Source organism: Leucoraja erinacea, chromosome 6 (assembly GCF_028641065.1).
Source record: "Leucoraja erinacea ecotype New England chromosome 6, Leri_hhj_1, whole genome shotgun sequence".
Taxonomy (NCBI): domain Eukaryota; kingdom Metazoa; phylum Chordata; class Chondrichthyes; order Rajiformes; family Rajidae; genus Leucoraja; species Leucoraja erinaceus.
In genome coordinates, this window is record NC_073382.1 from 58779123 (window position 1) to 58799787 (window position 20665).

Here is a 20665-nt window from a genome sequence, read left to right on the forward strand (position 1 = left end):
TCCTCCAGTACATCTGGGAGATTGTGTCTTCCTTAGTGAAGACAGATCCAAAGTACCTATTCAACTCTTCTGCCATTTCCTTGTTACCCATAATAATTTCACCCTTGTCTGCCTTCAAGGGACCCACATTCGACTTTGCTACTCTTTTCCCCTTAACATATCTAAAGAAGCTTTTACTGTCCTTCTTTATATTCATGGCCAGCTTCCCTTCATACTTCATCTTTTCAGCCCGTATTGCTCGTTTTGTTTCCTTCTGTTGTCCTATGAAAGATTCCCAATCCTCTGTCTTCCGGCTACTCTTTGCTGTGTTATACATCTTTTCTTTTAGTTTTATGCTATCCCTAACTTCTCTTGTCAGGCACGGTTATCTCCTACTCCCCTTAGAATCGATCTTCCTTTTTGGAATGAAATGATCCTCTTCCGGATTATGCCCAGAAATTCCTGCCATTGCTGTTCCACTGTCATTCCTGCTAGGATCCCTTTGCCAGTCTACCTTGGCCAGCTCCCCTCTCATGCCTTCATAGTCCCCTTTGTTCAACTGCGTCACTGCCACTTATAATTTAACATTCTCCTTCTCAAATTGCATATTAAAACTAATCATATTATGATCACTACCTCCAAGCGGTTCCTTTACCTCACGTTCTCTTATCATATCTGGTTCATTGGACAACACTAAATCCAGAATTGCTTTGTCTCTGGTCGGCTCCATTACAAGCTGCTCTAAGAATCCATCTCGGAGGCATTCTACAAACTCTCTTTCTTGGGGTCCTGAACCAACCTGATTTTCCCAGTCTGCCTGCATATTGAAATCCCCCATCAGCACAGTGGCATTACCTTTGTTACATGCCAGTTTTAACTCCTGCTGCAATTTGCACCCTACATCCAGGCTACTATTTGGGGGTCTGTTGATAACACCAATTAGTGTCTTCTTGCCTTTACAATTCCTCAACTCAATCCAGTGACTCTACCTCATCAGTCCCTATGTCTTCCCTCGCAAGGAACTGAATTCCATCCCTCACCAGCAGAGCTACCCCACCCCCCCCTCTTCTGCCCACCTGCCTGTCCTTTCTATATGATGTATAACCCTGAATATTAAGTTCCCAGGCCCGATCCTCCTGCAGCCACGTCTCAATAATCCCCATAATGTCCTGTGCTTTGCCTCTCCTTTTCAACTGTTTTCCCCCTCTGCCTCACTTCTAACTCTCCTCCCACTTGGGCTAGAGTCTCTCTCCATGCTAGTTCTCCCACTAGTTTCACTTTAGTTTTACTGAATGCATGCCTCATTGTCACCTTCCCCTCAACCAAAAATGACCCATTCTACATTCTCCTTGATCATCGTCCCCTTTGATCTGTTATTTTCACACCCTTCCGTATCTCTAATTCTCTCTCTCCCCTGACTCTCAGTCTGAAGATGGGCCTCGACCAGAAATGTCACCTATTCCTTCTCTCCAGAGATGCTGCCTGTCCCGCTGAGTCACTCCAACATTTTGTCCATAGTTGGTGTAAATCAGCATCTGCAGTTCCTTCCTACACCCTCCATCGCCTGTTCTAAGGTGATGAAGATGCTGACTGCTCACCATTAGAGGCAAGTTAGACAAAATAAGGTGAGAGTACAGAACATTTCTTAAGGTGAAATCTCCTAGCCTTAAAAATACCCAATGACTTGGCCTCCACAACCGTCTGCGGCAATGAATGCCACAGATTCACCACCGTCTGCGGCAATGAATTCCACAGATTCACCACCCTCTGACTAAAGAAATTCCTTCTCATCTTCTTGATAAAGGTACGTTCTTTTATTCTGAGGCTATGGGCTCTGGTTCTAGACTCTCCCACTAGTGGAAACATCCTCTCCACATCCACTCTATCCAGGCCTTTCAATACTCGGTAAGTTTCAAACAAATACAGGCCCAATGCCGTCAAACACACAGTGGTGGATTTATGGAATGAACTGCCAGAGAAGGTGGTTGAGGCAGGCACTATAACAACATTTAAAGGACATTTGGACAGGAACATGGATAAACATAGAAAATAGGTACAGGAGGAGGACATTCGGCCCTTCAAGCCAGCACCACCATTCATTGTGATCATGGCTGATCGTCCCCAATCAACCACCGATAAGAAAGGTTCAGAGGCATATGAACGAAAAGCAGGCAAATGGGACTAGCTTTGATGCCGCATTGTGGTCAGCATGGATGAGAAGGGCCAATGGGCCAGTTTCTGTGCTGTGTAACTCTTTGATTCTAGGTCTTATAGAGTATGAATAAAAGGAGAAAATGTGGTAGTTTGGGTGGGAGAAATCTCAGCAGGTCAGAGAGCATTTGTGGAGAGAGAAACAGATAAACCTGGCGAACAAGAGGCTGCGGATGCAGGAATCCCAAGGTGGAATTCAGCTGGTCAGGCACTAATCTGTGGAGGAAAATGGACAGACGATCTTTCGGGTCAGGAACTACTTCAGACTAATGAAGTAGAGGGAACCTACTTCAGACTAATGAAGTAGAGTTGGTAACGTGTTGAGAGAAACATATTCGGTAATCCAGCATTTTATATTTTTATATTTCCAGCATGACATAGGAGCAGAATTGGGCCATTCAGCCGCTCGAGTCTCCTCCCCTATTTGATCATGGGTGATCTATTTTTCCTTCTCAACCACATTTTCCTGATTTCTTCCCGTAGCCTTTGACATCCTTGCTAATCAAGAACCTATCAATCTCAGTTTTTTAAATATCAATTGCCCTGGGCTCCACAGCCATCTGTGGAAATGAATCCCCAAACAGCAGATCGTAAGTGATAGGAGCAGAATTAGGCCATTCAGCCCATCAAGTCTACCACCATTCAATCATGGCTGATCTTTCCTTCTTAACCCCATGCCTTCTCCCCATAACCTCTGACACCCGTACTAATCAAGAATCTATCTATCTCTGCCTTAAATATATCCCCACTGACTTTGCCTCCACAGCCTTCTGTGGCAAAGAATTCGACAGATTCAACAGAAACTGGCTAAATAAATTCCTCATCTCCATTCTAAAGGCATGTCCTTTTATTCTGAGACTGTGCCCTCTGGTTCTAGACTCTCCCATTACTGGAAACGTCCTTTTCACGTCCACTAGGCCTTTCATATTCGATTGGTTTCAACGAGATCTAAACTCCAGTGAGTACAGGCCCAGAATTATTAAACTCCTCATAAGTTAACCTTATCATCCCCAGGAACATTCTCGTAAACTTCCATTGGACCGTCTTCAACGGCAGTACATCCTTCCTTAGATATTGGGCTAAAAACTGCTCACAATATTCTAAATGTGGTCTCACCAGCACCCTATAAATCCTCAGCATTTCAGCCCTGTTTTACTAAAACATTTATATTCTAGTCCCCTCAAAATAAATGCTAGCATTGCATTTGCCTTCCTTACCACTGACTCAACTTGCAAACCTGCAAATTAACCTTTTGAAAATCCTACACCAGCACGCTCAAGTCCCTTTGCACAGCCGATTTCTGAATCCTCTCCCCATATAGAAAATAGCCTATGCCTTTACTCCTTTGACCATACTTTGCTACACTGTATTCCATTTGCCACCTCTTTGCCCACTCTCCCGACCTGTCCAAGTCCTTCTGCAGAGCTAGGGTGCAGTCCCAATCTTACAATCTACCTCTTTGCGGACACTAGTTGGTTTCTCTGGAACTGTAAAGTGAATAGTACAACAGTGAAAACTATATTCTGCACTCTGGTATTTTCCTCTTTGCTTTACCTATTGTATTTGTGTATGGCTTGATTGTATTCAGGTACAGTGTCATCTACTTTAATTGGCTAGCACGCAAACAAAAGCTTTTCACCACACATGACAATAATAAATCAATACCAATGCTGAATTGCTTCTGTCAGGTATTATTCCCTTTCTTTTCCAAAACAACTGCATCATTTATCCTTTCAAAAAAACTGCCATGTCCTTAAATTTTGCTTTCCCATCCGCAATCTTTCTTCGTGTTACAGTCTGCTAAATTTGAGCCTGCACCGAGCCTGTATTTGATTTTGAAAGGTGCTTATCCTTACTGTGGGGATGATGTTGTCGGTTATTGTTGCGATGAAGTCCTTGACTGCTTCCGTGAACTCACTGACGACACTGGAACTTGCTTGGAACATATTCCAGTCTATATCGCTCATTGCACCTTGCAGCATGGCCTCTGACTGGTCGGACCACCACTTTACATCCCTTGTCACTGCCGCTTTCCGAACTATCCTCTGTTTATACTCCGGCAGCATGAAAATGGCAGCGTGGTCAGATTTTCCTAGGGGAGGGAGTGAAACGGATTTGTAGCCCTTCCGGAATGGCGTATAGCAGTGGTCCAATGTTCTTTCCCCCCTGGTGGCACACCGGATGTGTTGGTAGAAGTTCGGCATGACCTTCTTGAGATTTGATTGATTAAAATCTCCATTCACCACCACAGCCGCATCCGGGTTCTTGTTTTGATGTCGACATAGCACATCGTGTAGGGCCGATAGTGTCACGTCGGTGTCCGCATGCGGTGGAATGTAGACGGCTGTGACGATCACTGAGCCGAACTCCCGGGGAAGGTAGAATGGTTGGCATGAGATCGTCAGGTGCTCCAGATCCGGTGAGCAGGAACGGGAAAGCATCTTGATATTTCCAGGGTTGCACCAGTTGTTATTGGTCATGAAGCAGACTCCTCCACCCATGGATTTCCCAGATGTTTCTGTTCTGTCAGCACTATGGACTCGGTTGGGCAGATTACCTGATCTGGAATCAGTGAGGTCAGCCAAGTTTCGGTCAGGCAGAGGATGTTGCAGTCCCTCATGTACCGCTGGAATCTGGTCCTCGCCCTGAGGTTATCCAGCTTGTTTTCCAGGGACTGGACTTTGCCAGAAGAATGCTGGGTAGAGGAGGATGAAAGGCTTGGGCTCTCAGCCTATTCCGAATCCCCGCCCCGCTTACCCCGATGTTTTCTCCGGGTTTTCCTTGTAGCCGAGCTCCCATTGTTGTTGCAGCAGCTTCTGTTGATCTCTGCTGGCCACGTTGGATCGGTAAGTACAGCGTTTAAAAAGTCTCCGTTTGCGCTAGAGTTTAGATTTAAGAGGGTTTCCCTGCCATACTTCATTAGTACTAGGGAGTTAGAACTTAGAAATAAGTTAAAAAGGAACATGAAAGTTAAAAACACACACAGTTTTGCCGCTGCCGGCGCCCGACGCCCGGCGTGGAGCTGGAGTGAGACCCGAGCCCGGGGCTTGGGATGGGGCCGTGACCACCGACGCCCGACACCTGGTGACAGGGGTGGTGTTATGGGCCCTGGCTGGAGCCGAGCCTGGTGCTCGAGCTGGAGTGAAAGCCGAGCCCGGGGCCGAAAACAAAGCAGCTGCTGAAACCAAGCCAGGGCCGAGTACAGAGCCAGATTTACCTATAGGCGTCGCAGGCTGAAGCCTAGGGCCTCAAAATCTAGGGGGCATCCGGCCAAGGTTTATAATATTTTTGACACTGTCATAGTAGCGTTGTTACAAAACCTACCATTAGTGGCGCTGCAGATCTGTCTGCTGCTTGTGCGTGCAATTCTGGAGGCTTTGGGGAGGAGCGGGATTAAAATGCAGGTTTGTATTGGTAGTCGGAGAGGAATTTGCTCGGACTGCTAGCTGATGAAGAAAATCCATTCTGCGATTGCGCTCCCGTTTCCGCTGGATTGAAGTTAAACTCGACTAAAAACGCCTTCAATGCCTTCAACATCACAGATCACAAGTGCAAGACAAAACAAAAGGTAGTCGGGTATTTAACATATTTTCTTGCTTTTTGTTGTGGCTTCATATTAATCTCAAGGTAATCTAATTCATTATTTTTTTGAACAATCATGTCATAAGAACATCAAAATCATCTATATTTTGTGTTATTGTCTATCCATGATCAATATTTTCATACTAAATATCCACAGTACCGTTTTAGTCAGATGTATTGTGCAAAAATAATGATTTTGATTATTTTGAGAGTGGATGTTTCTGGATTAATTTGTGGGAATTAAACATTAAATTCCTTCCATTTGGCATATAAACTCATGACAAAGTGAGATTTAAAAATCATGTTATATTGTGAATTCTTGTGTGAATGGGATCAGTTTGTTATTTGGATACTTTGGCTATTTAAAAAATGTTAGCCTTGGGAGGGGCCTCACAAGTGATTGGGAGGGGCCTCACGTGGAATAGCTGAGGGCCTCTCTTCATCTAAATCCGGCACTGGCCGAATACGAGAACCAGGCAGAGTTCCAGGCGCTGGCGCTGCTCTACGACCTGGGTAGTTTCTGGGGCAGAGGTGGGGTGGGGAGTGGGGTGGTAGAGGGAGATGTGGGGGTGAGTGGAGGAGGTAGATGGGGAGGGGTGGAGGAGATGTCCCCTCCCTATCTACCCTCACTCTCACCCTCTCTACCACCCTCCCTCTCCACCACACCTACTCCCTTCCTTCGCCCTCCCTCGCCCTCTCCCTCTCTACCCTCCATCCCCCTCCTACCCCCCCCTGAATCCCCCTCCCTCTACCCCCTCTCTATCCCCCCCTCTACCCCCTCCCCTACTACCCCCTCCGTCCCTCTCTACCCCCTCCCTCCCCACCCCCTCCTCTATCTACCCCCTCCCTCTCTCGTGCTAACTACTACCCCTCTCTCTCCCTCTACCTCCCTCCCTCTCTCTACCCCCTCCTTCTCTACCCCTCTTCCTCTCTACCCCCTCCACTCCCCTCCCCCTCCCCCTCCCTCCCCCTCCCTCTTTACCCCCCCTCCCTCTCCCTTGCTACCTCTCTCCCTCTCCCTCTCTACCCACATCCCCCTCCCTCTGCCCCTCCCTCTCTACCCCTCCCTACCCCTCCATCTTGCTACCCCCCCCTCCCTCCCCTCTCTACCCCACATCCCCTCCCTCTGCCCCCTCCCTCTGCCCCCCGCCCTCTCTGCCCCCCTCCCTCCTGCACCCCCTCCCTCTCTGCACTACCTCCCTCTCTACCCCCCCCCCCCTCTCTAGGTTGAAGAGGAAGAGGAGAGAGTGCTGGGGGATGAGGAAAAATGAGCCGCGCCTGCACAGTTGGGGGCTATGCATAAGTGGTGCAATATTGCGATTGGGGAACGGCTTGCATTGGGGGAACGGGTGAGCGGTGGAATCTTACGTTGGGGGAGCAGTCCCAATGGGTCACTTAACCTGCACAGTAATGCCTCCATTTTCTATGTCGGGAACCCATCAGCCACGCCTGCGCAGTTGGGAGCTGTGGGTGAGTGGTGGAATATTGCGTTCGGGGACCAGCCCTCCCGTGTGACGCCTCACCGCGCCCCCCCCCCCCCCCCCCCCCCCCCATTGGGGGCCCCCCGCATTGGGGGACGGGACCCAACGGGTCCCATGGTCTAGTTTTGTATAAAAAGCAGCACCCAACGAGTGCTGTCATTAAATCTTTGCAGTAGAGCCTGGTCTCCAATCACATTGGTCCCCCTTGCCACTGGATCAAAAGTTTACTCTGTCAACTCCATGTGGCAGCTACATTGCATTGTTTACTCACTCTACATAAAACCATGCAAAAGAAAATTCCTTCTGAAGAATGGTCTCGACCCGAAAGGTCCTTCTCTCCAGCAATGCTGCCTGTGCCGCTGACTTACTCCAGCATTTTGTGTCTATCCACTCCACATTATATGGTTCAGGCCCCGTATATCAGAACATCAACCAGCAGAGGGCAACAGTAAACTATTGATGGAGTCACTGCTCCCATGAAGCGAGTCATAGAAACATAGAAAATAGGTGCAGCAGTAGGCCATTCGGCCCTTCGACCCAGCACCGCCATTCAATATGGTCAAGGCTGATCATCCAAAATCAGTACCCCGTTCTGTCTTTTTCCCCATATCCCTTGATTCCCTTAGCTCTAAGAGCTAAATCTAACTCTCTTGAACACATCCAGTGAATTCACACAGATTCACAACTGTCTAGGTGAAAAAGTTTTCAGTCCTAAATGGCTTACCCCTTATTCCTAAACTGTGATCCCTGGTTCTGGACCCCCAACATTGGGAACATTTTTCCTACATCTACCCTGTATAATCCTCTAAGAATTTTATATGTTTCTGTAAGATCCCCTTTCATCCTAAATTCCAGCGAATACAAGCCCAGTCGACCCATTATTTCATCATACGTCAGTCCCGCCATCCCGGGAATTAATCTGGTAGCAATAATGTCCTTCCTCAAATTAGGAGACTAAAATTGCACACAATACTCCAGGTGCGGTCTCACCAGGGCCCTGTACAACTGCAGTAGGACCTCCTTGCTCCTGAACTCAAATCCTCTCGCAATGAAGGCCAACATGCCATTAGGTTTCTTCACTGCCTGCTGCACCTGCATGCTTACTTTCAATGACTGATGTACAAGCATACCCAGGTTTCCTTGCACCCCCCCTTCTCCTATCCTGACACCATTCAGATAATAATCTGTCTTCCTGTTCTTGCCACCAAAGTGGATAATCTCACATTTATCCACATTATACTGCATCTACCATGCTTCTGCCCACTCGGCCAACCTATCCAAGTCACCCTGCAGCCTCATAGCATCCTCCTCGCAGCTCACACTGCCACCCAGCTTTGTGTCATCAGCAAACTTAGAGATGTTACATTTAAATCCCTTGTCTAAATTGTTAATATATATTGGAAACAACTGTGGTCCCAGCACCGAGCCTTGCGGCACCCCACTAGTCACTGCCTTCCATGCTGAAAAGGACCCGTTAATTCCTACTCTTTGCTTCCTATCTGCTAACCAGTTCTCAATCCAGATCAATATCCTACCCCCATTACCATGTGCTCTAATTTTGCACACCAATCTCTTGTGTGGGACCTTGTCAAAGGCTTTTTGAAAGTCCAGATACACCACATCCACTGGATCTCCCTTATCCATTCTACTTGTTACATCCTCAAAAAATTCCAAAAGATTAGTCAAGCATGATTTCCCCTTCATAAATCCATGCTGACTGACGGATCCCGTCATTGCTTTCCAAATGTGCTGCTATAACATCTTTAATAATCGACACCAGCATCTTCCCCACTACCATTGTAAGGCTAACTGGTCTAACTGGTCTATAATTCCCCGTTTTCTCTCTCCCTTCTTTCTTAAAAAGTGGAGTTACATTGGCTACCCTCCAGTCCACAGTAACTGATCTAGAGTCGGGAGAACTTTGACAAATGATCACCAATGCATCCACGCTTTCTTGGGCCACCACCTTGAGGGATGCAGACCATCAGGCCCTGGGGATTTATCTGCCTTCAATCCCAACAGTTCCCAACACCATTTTCTGACTAATGTGGATTCCCTTTGGTTCCTCCCTCTCACTAGATCATTGGTCCCCTAGTATTTCCAGGAGATTGTTTGTGTCTTCCTTAGTGAAGACAGAACCAAAGTACTCATTAAACTTTTCTGCCATTTCCTTGTTTCCCCAATATAAATTCACCTGTCTCTAACTGTAAGGGACTTACATTCGTCTTCACTAATCTTTTCCTTTTTACATATCTAAAGAAACGTTTACAGTCAGTTTTTATATTCCCCGCAAGCATTCTTTCATGCTCTTTTTTTACCCCTCTTATTTAACACCTTTGTCCTCCTCTGTTGAGTTCTAAATGTATCCCAGTCCTCTGGTTTGCGGCTTCTTCTGGCCAATTCATATGGCTCTTCCTTGGCTTTAACACAATCCATGACTTTCCTCGTCAGCCGCCTTCCCAGTTTTATTTTTTCACCAGACAGGGATGAACAATTTCTGGAGTTCATCCATGTGGTCTTTAAATCTTCGCCATTGCATCTCCACTGTCAACCCTTTAAGTATAATTTGCCAGTCTATCCTAGTCAATTCCCATTTCATACCTTCAAAGTCTCCTTTATTCAAGTTCAGGACCCTAGCCTCTCAATTAAACGTGTCACTCTCCGTCCTAATGTAGAATTCCACCATATTATGGCCACTTTTGCCCAAGGGGCCTTGCTCAACAAGATCGCTAACTTAAGGGCCTGTCCCACTTGGGCGTCATTTGCGCGTCATGCAGGTGGCGCGTGAAGATTTTGTTTATCCCAAAATCCTGGGGCGCCGCATGCGACCGTGCATCACTGCCTATGTCACCACGCACCATGCGCGCGTAATGCACTCTAAATGATGTTGTGTAAATGACGCGCAAATGATGCCCAAGTGGGCCAGGCCCTTAATCCTTCCTCATTACGCAATACCCAGTCTAGGATTGTCTGCCCTCTAGTCGGTTCCTCTACATATTAGTTTAAAAACCCACCCCGTATACATTCCAGGAAATCCTCCTCCTCCCGATCTATGTGTAGATTAAAGTCATACAGTCAAGTGCTGGGAAGAGTCAAATTGCTTTCAGATTACAATGGTGCCGTCAGATTCAACATTTTGCACCTTGAACAGTAGCAGTATAGATTTTCCACTGCAAGGACAGTTCCTGCTCCATGGGTCCCATAACATTGTCAGAACTGCTGCTTTCATTTGATGGTCGTGTTGAAACATGTTGAACTGACTCAGCATATTAGCATATCTATCATAGATAAGGCACTCACAAGTGTCTCCTCGGTATCCTGTAGCTCTGTTCTTTCTCCCCCTCCTCCCAGTCGCAACAGGGTCAGAGTCCCTCTCGTCCTCACCTTTCACCCAATCAGCCATTGCATGCAACACATAATACACCGGCATTTTTGCCACTTCTAACAGGATCCCACCAATGGTCACATCTTCCCATCTCCACCCTTTTCCTCTTTCCGCTGAGACCGTTCCCTCCGCAGCTCCCTAGTTAACTCACCCCTCCGCACCCAACCACCTCCTCCCCTGGTACTTTCCCCAGCAACTGCTGGAGATGCAACACCTGTCCCTATACCTCCACCCTCGACTCTGTCCAGGGACCCCAACAGTCCTTTCAGGTTAGGCAGCGGTTCACTTGCACCTCCTCCAATCTCATCTACTGTATCCATAGTTGCAGGTGTGCACTCTTATATATTGGCAAGACCACACGTAGACAGGGCAATCATTTCCCTGAACATCTTCGCTTAGTCTGTCTTGGCCTACGTGATCTTCAAGTTGCCAAACACTTTAACTCCGCTTGCCATTCCCATACTGATCTTTCTGTCCAAAATCCACAAACCTGACGGTGCTGGCAGACCCATTGTTTCTGCTTGTCCTTGTCCTACCGAACTTATTTCCACATACCGCGACTCCATCCTATCCCCCCTGGTCAAATCCCTCCCTACCTATGTCCAAGACACCTCACACGCTCTTCGTCTCCTCCATGACTTCCGTTTTCCAGGCCCCCACTCCCTCATCTTCACCATGGATGTCCAGTCACTCTACACCTCCATCCCCCATCAGGAGGGTCTTAAAGCCCTCTGTTTCTTCCTCGACCGCAGAACCAACCAATCTCCATCTACAAATACTCTCATCCGCCAAGCAGAGCTGGTCCTTACCCTCAACAACTTTTCCTTTGACTCCTCCCATTTCCTCCAAATCCAAGGCGTAGCTATGGGCACCAGGGCCCCAGCTATCCCTGCCTCTTTGTAGGGTATGTCGAACAATCCTGGTTCGAGGCGTACCATGGCCCTATCTCCGAACTCTACATTGACAACTGCATTGGTGCTACCTCCTGCACCCATGCCGAACTCACTAACTTCATCCATTTCACCACTAACTGCCATCCGGCACTCAAATTCACCTGGACCATTTCCGACATCTCCCTACCGTTTCTAGACCTCACTATCTCCATCGTAGGTAACAGACTACTGACCGACATGTACACAAACCCACTGACTCCCATGGCTATCTGGACTACACTTCTTCCCACCCTGCTTCCTGTAAGGACTCTATCCCCTACTCCCAATTCCTCCGTCTACGCCACATCTGCACCCAGGTGTTCCAAACCAGGGCATCGGAGATGTCCTCATTCTTTAGGGAACGGGGGTTCCCCTCTTCGACTAGAGATGAGGCCCTCACCAGGGTCTCTTCTATACCCCATAGCTCTGTTCTCACTCCCCAACCCCCCGACTCGTAACAAGGGCAGAGTCCCCCTTGCCCTCACCTTCCACCCTACCAGCCGTCACATACAACAGGTAATCCTCCAACATTTTTGCCACCTCCACGGGATCCCACCATTGGCCACATCTTTCCATCTCTTCCCCTTTCGGTTTTCCGCAGAGACCGCTCCCTCCGTAACTCCCTGGTCAATTCGTCCCTTCCCAACCAAACCACCCCCTCTCCTGGTACTTTCCCTTGCAACCGCAGGAAATACTACACTTTGTCTCTTTACCTCCCCCTCGACTCCATCCAAAGACCCAAGCAGTCTTTCCCGGTGAGCCAGAGGTTCACCTGCACCTCCTCCAACCTCATCTATTGCATCCGCTGCTCTAGGTGTCAGCTGATCTACATCTGTGAGACCAAGCGTAGGCTTGTCGATTGCTTCGCCCAACACCTCTGCTCGGTTCGCATTAACCAATTTGATCTCCCGGTGGCCCAACACTTCAACTGCCCCTCCCATTCTGAATCCGACCTTTCTGTCCTGGGCCTCCTCCATGGCCAGAATGAGTCCCACTACAAATTGGAGGAGCAGCACCTCATATTTCGCTTGGGCAGTTTACACCCCAGCGGTATGAACATTGACTTCTCCAATTTCAGGTAGTTCTTGCTTTCTCCCCCCTTCCCCTCCCCTTCTCAGCTCTCCCCCAGCCTACTGTCTCCGCCTCTTCCTTTCTACTTATCTCCCGCTACCCCCGCCCCCCCCCCCCCCACCTCCACATCAGTCTGAAGAAGGGTCTCGACCTGAAACATCACCCATTCCTTCGCTCCGTAGTTGCTGCCTCACCCGCTGAGTTTCTCCATCATTTTTGTCTACCTTCTTTTCTGTCCTCCATTGTCAGAGTGAGGCCAAATGGAAATCAGTGGAACAACACCTCATATTTGGCTTGGGCGGCTTACAACCCAATGGTATTAATATTGATTTCTCTCATTTCAAGTAACCCTTGCATCCCCTCTCTCTCCATTCCTCCCCCATCCTAGTTGTTGTACTAGTTCCACTGTCATCCTATTGAGTTTCATTGTCTATATAACTTGTTATCACCTTGGCCATGCCAACCAAGGGCCATTGTGGGCTCCCTGCTTCCTTGGTCATCGTTTTTTTTTGCATATCAATCTATCATGTATTCTATATTTCTCTACATCACCGCCTCTAACTGTCGTTTCCCTTTCCCCTGACTCCCAATCTGAAGAAGCGGCTCGACACGAAATGTCACATTCCTTTTCTCCAGAGATGGTGCCTGACCTGCTGAGACACTCCAGCTTTTTGTGTCTATATTCAGCATAACAGCCCGTCCATATTGTTATTTTTCTTCAATTGCACAGAGAGACAATGCACTTGTGGACCATGCACTTCTGGATCAAACTTATTGATCACAGTATGTAAGAGACTAACATTGATTTTGGACACATTATTTGCATATAATTTTCTGACACTGACTGCAGATTTCTGGAGAACAATTCCCAAGGTGTAGCGGAAGGAACTTACAGTAATAATATTGAGGAAAATGAAAAACCACATTGCACAAAGCCAGAACAACCCTTCAGCGAATAAATCCTTTACTGGCCTTAAGCTTCATATGTTCGAATTGTGCGAACATTGGTCGACTGGGACTGCTCATATCTATTCTCGACACAAATATAGATATATCTGATTTAATATCTATATAAATGTAGTATATTTATATCTGATTTAAATATATTTAAAACTGATATAAATGTTTTAAATATATCAGTTTTTAAAAACTGATATATTTTGTCAGTTTTAATTAAAAAACTGATAAAATTTCAGTTTTAAATTGAAACTGATTTAAAACTGAATATATTTTCCCTGGCAAGATCATTAATAATTTAATTTGTCTCATATAGGACTATTGAAGGCTCAATTAGATTTTCAATTTAGGTCTTGGCACAGCATTAATAGAAAGAGGACAGTGCAAAAGGTTAGAAGTGCAAGTGAATTGACGTGGGTGAGATTTAAAAATGTTTGGCCATTCAAAGCCTTTAAAAACAACTTCTGGAGTAATATGACTGCTACTTTTGTTTGATGAGAAAATCTTATTAAGGGATATTGGCGTATTATGGAGACAGTGAAAAGCTTTGTTTGCTATCCAGTCATATCATACTTCACGTGAGTACAATCATCCCATATATAACTACACAGGCTAGATGAAGGGAAAATGTTCCGCATGTTGGGGGAGTCCAGAACCTGGGGTCACAGTTTAAGAATAAGCAGTCGCCATTTAGGACTGAGATGAGCCAGGGAGTTGTGAATCTGTGGAATTCTCTGCCACAGAGGGTAGTGGAGGCCAATTCACTGGATATATTCAAGAGAGAGTTAGATATAGCTCTTTGGGCTAACGAAAACAAGGGATATGGGGAGAAACCAGGGGCAGGGTATTGATTCTGGATGATCAGCCAAAATCATATTAAATGGCGGTGCTGGCTGAATGGCCTACTATTTTCTATGTTTCTATGTATCCTTGTTTCCAGATGTTCCAGCAATGAGTGTAAGGCCAGGAAGATGGTATCTGCTGTGAATCTCTTGTAATGGTAGGTGAACTGCAATGGATCAAGACTGTCTGGGAGGCTGGATTTATTGTACACCATGAATACCCTCTCAAAGCGCTTCATGATGGTGCATGTTAGGGCCACTGAATGGTAGTCATTAAGTCATACTATCTTGATTTCCGTTGGCACCAAATGATAGTGGTCTTCCAGCAAGTGAGAACCTCAGAATAAAGTGTGGAGAAGTTAAAGATGTCCATGAATACTTCGACCAGCTGATCTGCACATGTCCTGAGGATGTAGTCAGGGCCTCCATCTGGGATAGTTGGTTTCCATAAGTTCACATTCAGGAAGCCTGATCTGTCATCTGCCACAGTAACAGTGGGATTAGGCACATGCAACGGTGTGAGGGCGAACAGCTTCAGATCATTTAAGGAGCACTTTCTGTGGAGAGTTGATTAAACTTCGCAGGGAGGTGTCGAGAACCAATTCTGTTGATCAGAGATAGTGTTAGCTCTTTATGCATAATTCTTTCTATCTGGATAGTGGGCCATATCAGCTGCATGACTATTAACTCCGGCTTCAAAGAATGGTCAACATGGTGGGGTTTTCATGTGTTTGTAAACAGAATGGTTGATGTTGTGTAGTAAATATTCCAGCTCATGAATATACATGAAAACTGGCATTATAGCTTCTATTAGAGCAACACAGATTATAGAACTAGAATAATGTAGGCACTTGCACTTACAAAAAGTAAAATAAATAAATGTGGGAACAGACACAAAATAAGTTGCTTTTCCTGGAGGCAAATATTTAAAGTCATCTAAAATCAGGATTTGCATGCAGTAATTAACCTATTTTTCTTCCCATTGTCTTTAATAACCTAATCAGCTTTTGTCCATTTGTAGAAAATGGTGAACTAGATTATAAAAATGTCAAAGAACGTGAACATTTAAAAACTATTACAATAAAGAAATAAGATTCGTCTTAGATGGTTGGAGTGAACATTTTATTTTTTTCTTATGGCCATAAACATTCTCAGCAAAATTTATTTGGACAAGCTTATTTGTCAGGGGTCACATTTCTAGCTTTGACTGCAACATAATTATCTGACATTGGGTATTATTTGGAAGATTCAGGCTGATGGCTGCCGTGGAAATGAAATGTAACATTGATACATTAGGAGACTCAGAAACTCGGTGTAAAAAATAATTTCTCAGCAGAGATATGAATGTTAGTTATGTATAAAGGTAAATGATGTGAAGACATCCTTCTCTTCCACCTAGTGTCATGTCGTTCCATCCATTAATTTAGTTAATGAAAAATAAAAAAGGTCTGAAGAAGGGTCCTGATCTGAAACATCACTAGAGATATTGTCTGGCCCACTGAGTTACTTCAGCACTGTGTCTATTTTCAGATTTAGATTCAGATTCAATTTTAATTGAATCTGAATCTGAATCTTCAATCTGAAATTGAATCTGAATCTGAATCTGAATCTGAATATTGTCTGGCCCACTGAGTTACTTCAGCACTGTGTCTGTTTTAGCACATCAGCATCTGCAACTCCGTGTGTCTCCAAAAAATAAAGTAGCTTTGTTGCAAAGTGTAATGTGTTCCACCTCCTTATTTTCTCCTTGCATTTTGAGCTCTTTCGTCTTGGACCATGATTAATTCGGGATTATAGCAACGTTTAAGAAGCAATTAGACAGGCATATGGATGGGACAGGTTTAGAGGGATATGGGTCAAACACAGGCAAGTGTGACTAGTGTAGCTAGGACATGTTGGTCCGTGTGGGCAAGTTGGGCAGAAGGGCCTGTTTCCACGCTCTATGACTATGACTAATAAAAATATTGGTACTTGTTAAATGATGAAAGTCACATGTTCTTTTAAATAAGAGATACTACTGGAGAATGAGCATGTCTTTGAGAGGCCAAGTACAATATATATTAGGTTAAGTAGAAGGACACTATCACACTATTCTGGGATTTCAACAGAGTCAAATATTGGGTGGTTTAGAGATATAAATCTGCAGGAGAGAATGATTAGTGGATCTGGTTCTGGGGATTGAAATGGATCAACGATCATTAAGAGAACACTTGGGAAGCAGTGTAGGAAATAACTGCGGATGCTGGTTTAAACTGAAGATAGACACAAAATGCTGGAGTAACTCAGCGGGACAGGCAGCATCTCTGGAGAGAAGGAATGGGTGACGTCTCGTGTTGAGACCTTTCTTCAGATGGAAGCAGTGCTCATTGTATCATTAGGTTTTCTGAAGTTCAATTTCTATATTGGAAGAGGGGTAACTTCAATGGAATGAAATAAGAATCTAGCTAGGAGAAACTGGAAGCAAAGATTGCTCTACCTTTAATAGAAGATGTTTCTGTTTTACTGTTCTGTTTCAGGAACAGGGTAGGTATGTTCCTACAGCGGGTGGGGTGTGTGTGCCGAGGGGAGGAGTGAGGAACAAGCAAAAGACCCAAAGCAAAAGACTCAAAGCCAGACCCTTAAAAATCAAGAGAAATAAAGAAGATAGAATAAAAGAGAGGGAGGGGTGGAGAGGTGGAGCATTGCAGGTGAATAACTCCAGTGAGAACCAGACTAAATATAGTAAAACGAGAGTAGAAGTGAAAAACAAAAGCGGAAAGAAAGAGGGTGACAATTATAAAAGGGAAGTTAAAAGTTGTCTATCGGTACGTAAATGGTAAATGGACAGTCACATGAGCGGGTGGCTCAATATTTTAAAAAATCAAGGCAGAAGCATAAATGGAATAATAAATGAGTGCTCCTATCACTCTACCGTTGTAAAGACACTGCTATGATCTCAGTCTACGGTAGAGATAATTAATATGTTGAAAATTGATAAAGAGGAGTAAAAAAAGCCAGCTTAAAGTAACCGTCACATGGTGTGGAAGGGATACACTTTAGTTTGCTGAGGGAAGCATGTTTAGACTGCAACAACACACAAAAAGACAAATTATATGGAAATTATTTATACATTTAATATATGTCTCCCATGGTCTCCCAACGCAATATTCCACCTCTCCACCAATTCCAATATTGGTGGCCAATGGGGGGGGGGGGGGGGTTCTGGAGCACTAGTATAGGTGTTGTGGGCTGAAAGGACTGATTTCCAAAGGGCTAGTATGGACATTGTGGGCCGAATGGATTATTGGGCTGGCGGCTCAGTCACTCAAGCCTGTTGTGCTGGCAGTTCACTCACTCACGGCTGGCGGGTTGGCAGTTGACTCACGGCTCTTCCTTGAAATTTAATTTCAAGCAGGGTGCAAAGCCACCAAATTCAAGTGCAATTTCTTACCACTTCTAGCAGGGTGCAAGGCCACAAAATTCAAGTGTAGTTTCATACCATTTCAAGCAGGGTGCAAGGTCATTAAAGACAGTGAGTCATGACCTCTCCCTCCTCCATCTTGCAGAGACTGAGCCACGGCCACACTTCTGCGTTTTATAGTCCCTCTCCCCGTCCCACCAGAAGGGGCGTGGCCTTCATGGCGTAATTGACAGGAGAGATAATCTCAACATGTTTTTAAATAACTCTTATATTTTTCATCGATGGGAAAAATCCTCGGCACCTGATGAGCGGAGGGGGACTCTGAGTAAGATGGCGAAAAATCACAGCCGTACGTGGTAGCGTTTTGTTCTAAAATTAATATAAAGCACAAACAGGAATTGGTCAAGATTAGACTTTTAATTGTATAGAGGCAAGGCAATTTTGATTAGGCAAGGCAACTTTAATTAGGCAAGGCAATTTTAATTTGGCAAGGCAACTTTAATTAAGCAAAGCAGCTTTAGTATTTCCAAACCAAAGGCAACAGCTTTAGCATTTCCAAACCAAAGGCAACACAGCTTTTGCATTTCCAAGCCAAAGGCAACACAGCTTTAGCATTTCCAAACCAAAGGCAACACAGCTTTAGCATTTCCAAACTATATTTTCAAACCACATTAAGGGCACTGACAGGTCAGTAAAACCACTCACAGTTTAATAGACATGTGTTCAGTGTTATTCACAGCCCAGATTGAGAGACGTGACCCTCTTGCTCCCCCATCTTGAAGAGACTGACTGAGGCACTCAACACTTCCGGGTTTTATAGTCCCTCGTCCCGGAAGGGGCGTGGCCTTCAGGAGAAAGAATCTCAACATTTTTTTAAACACTAATAATCCTTTTATTTTTCATCGATGGGAAAAATCCTCTTGACCCGTGCAGCGGAGGCCAAAAATCACAGCCATCGCTGGCAGCATTTGTTCTAAAATCAATATACAGAACAACAAGAAGTGGTCAAGATCAGACTTTTAATATAGTAATATAGAAGATGCACAACTATGCATGTTTTCCTTGTTAATAAGAAGAAAAACGTCTAAAAAAATAGATATTAGTGCAAAATTAGGAAAAAGCAAGTCTGTGGTAGTGCAAGAGGTGTTCCATTGCCAAAGCAAAGGTTTTGCGGGTCATTTCAAGAATCCAATAGTTGTAGGAAAGTCGCTGTTTCTGAACCCGGTGATGTGCAACTTCAGGCTTGTATGCCTCCTGCCTGATGGTAGCAGTGGGAAGAGGGCCTTACCCAAATGCTGAGGATCCTTGATGATAGATGGCACCTTCTTTAGGCAATGCTTCATGTAGATTATGTTCAGTTCTAGGCACCGTGTTATAGGAAAGATGTTATCAAGCTGGAAAGGGTACAGAGAAGATTTACGAGGATGTAGCTAGGACTAGAGGGTGTGAGCTATAAGGAGAGGTTGAGTAGACTGGTTCTCTATTCCATGGAGTGCAGGAGGATGAGGGGAGGTCTTATAGAAGTGTACAAAATCATGAGAGGAATAGATCGGGTAGATGCACAGTCTCTTGCCCAGAGAAGGGGAATTGAGGACCAGAGGACACATAGGTTCAAGGTAAAGGGGAAGAGATTTAATAGGAATCTGAGGGGTAACGTTTTTACACAAAGGGTGGTGGGTGTATGGAACAAGTTGCCAGGTGAGGTAGTTGAAACAGTTAGACAGGTAGATGGATAGGACAGGTTTGGAGGGATATGGACCAAGCGTGGGACTCGTGTAGCTGGGGCATGTTGGCCGGTATGGGCAAGTTGGGCCACACACTGTATCACTCTATGACTAATTTGAAGCAGTTCGTACCACCACTGCTCCCATAATAAAAACTGGCTTGTTGTCTCCTAATTTCCCCATTCTGAAGTCAACAATTGGATTTAATACAAGTACAATTATCATAGAAAGTATACAGAAGTTAACATGCCAGAAAGGTTCCCAGGAAAGAGATATACAAATGTAACTTTGCAAATGAGTGCAAACAAATTGGATACTTAAGAGGAATTATAAAACAAAACCTTTTTCTGGACAAAAAAGGGAAGCAGCTAAGTTCCTAAATTAGTTTAAAAAAATGGAAGTGATTGAGTTCTGCCGTAGTTTTTGTGGGATTGAAGCCACAATACAAAGAAGTGCGAAATATAGATTTTGTTCATAGTCTCGGTGTTGATGGTGGAAAAGGGACCCGTGTATCATTTTCCTTCCACTTCACAATTATGCGCCACTTTGTGTTGGTCTAACATAAAATCCCAATAATATACATTTATGTTTGAGGTTGTAACGTGACAAAATGTGGAAAAGTTCAAGGGGTATGAATACTTTTGCAAGCCACTGTATGTTTACTTAATCTGTACCATAGGAGGGAACTTTCATTTGGCTGAAATATGAATCTTAGATCGGATGCAAATGAATAGCATTCAATGACTGGCAGAAGATCCTAGAATTGTTATAGCGCAAAGGTTTGAATTTAGTTCCATTAAGTGATAGTAGTCCTCTATTGCACTGGATTCAGCACATTTGATTTCTTAATTTAGTCCACAGACATCAGATTCTTCAATAATTTCATTAATCTTGCAAAGGGCTTTGAAAGGCCTGGGCAGACATACCCTGTCAAATTTGATAATTACAAGAATCCTCTGAAGTACTGGAACATTGATGAGAATGAATTAGAGTGCCGAAAGTACATGAAGGATACAGCAAATAATTGTTGTCCGCAGTTACCCAATAGATAAATGCTAATTTTATTCAGGAAGCAACTGACCAGTCCCAACCAGACAGTTC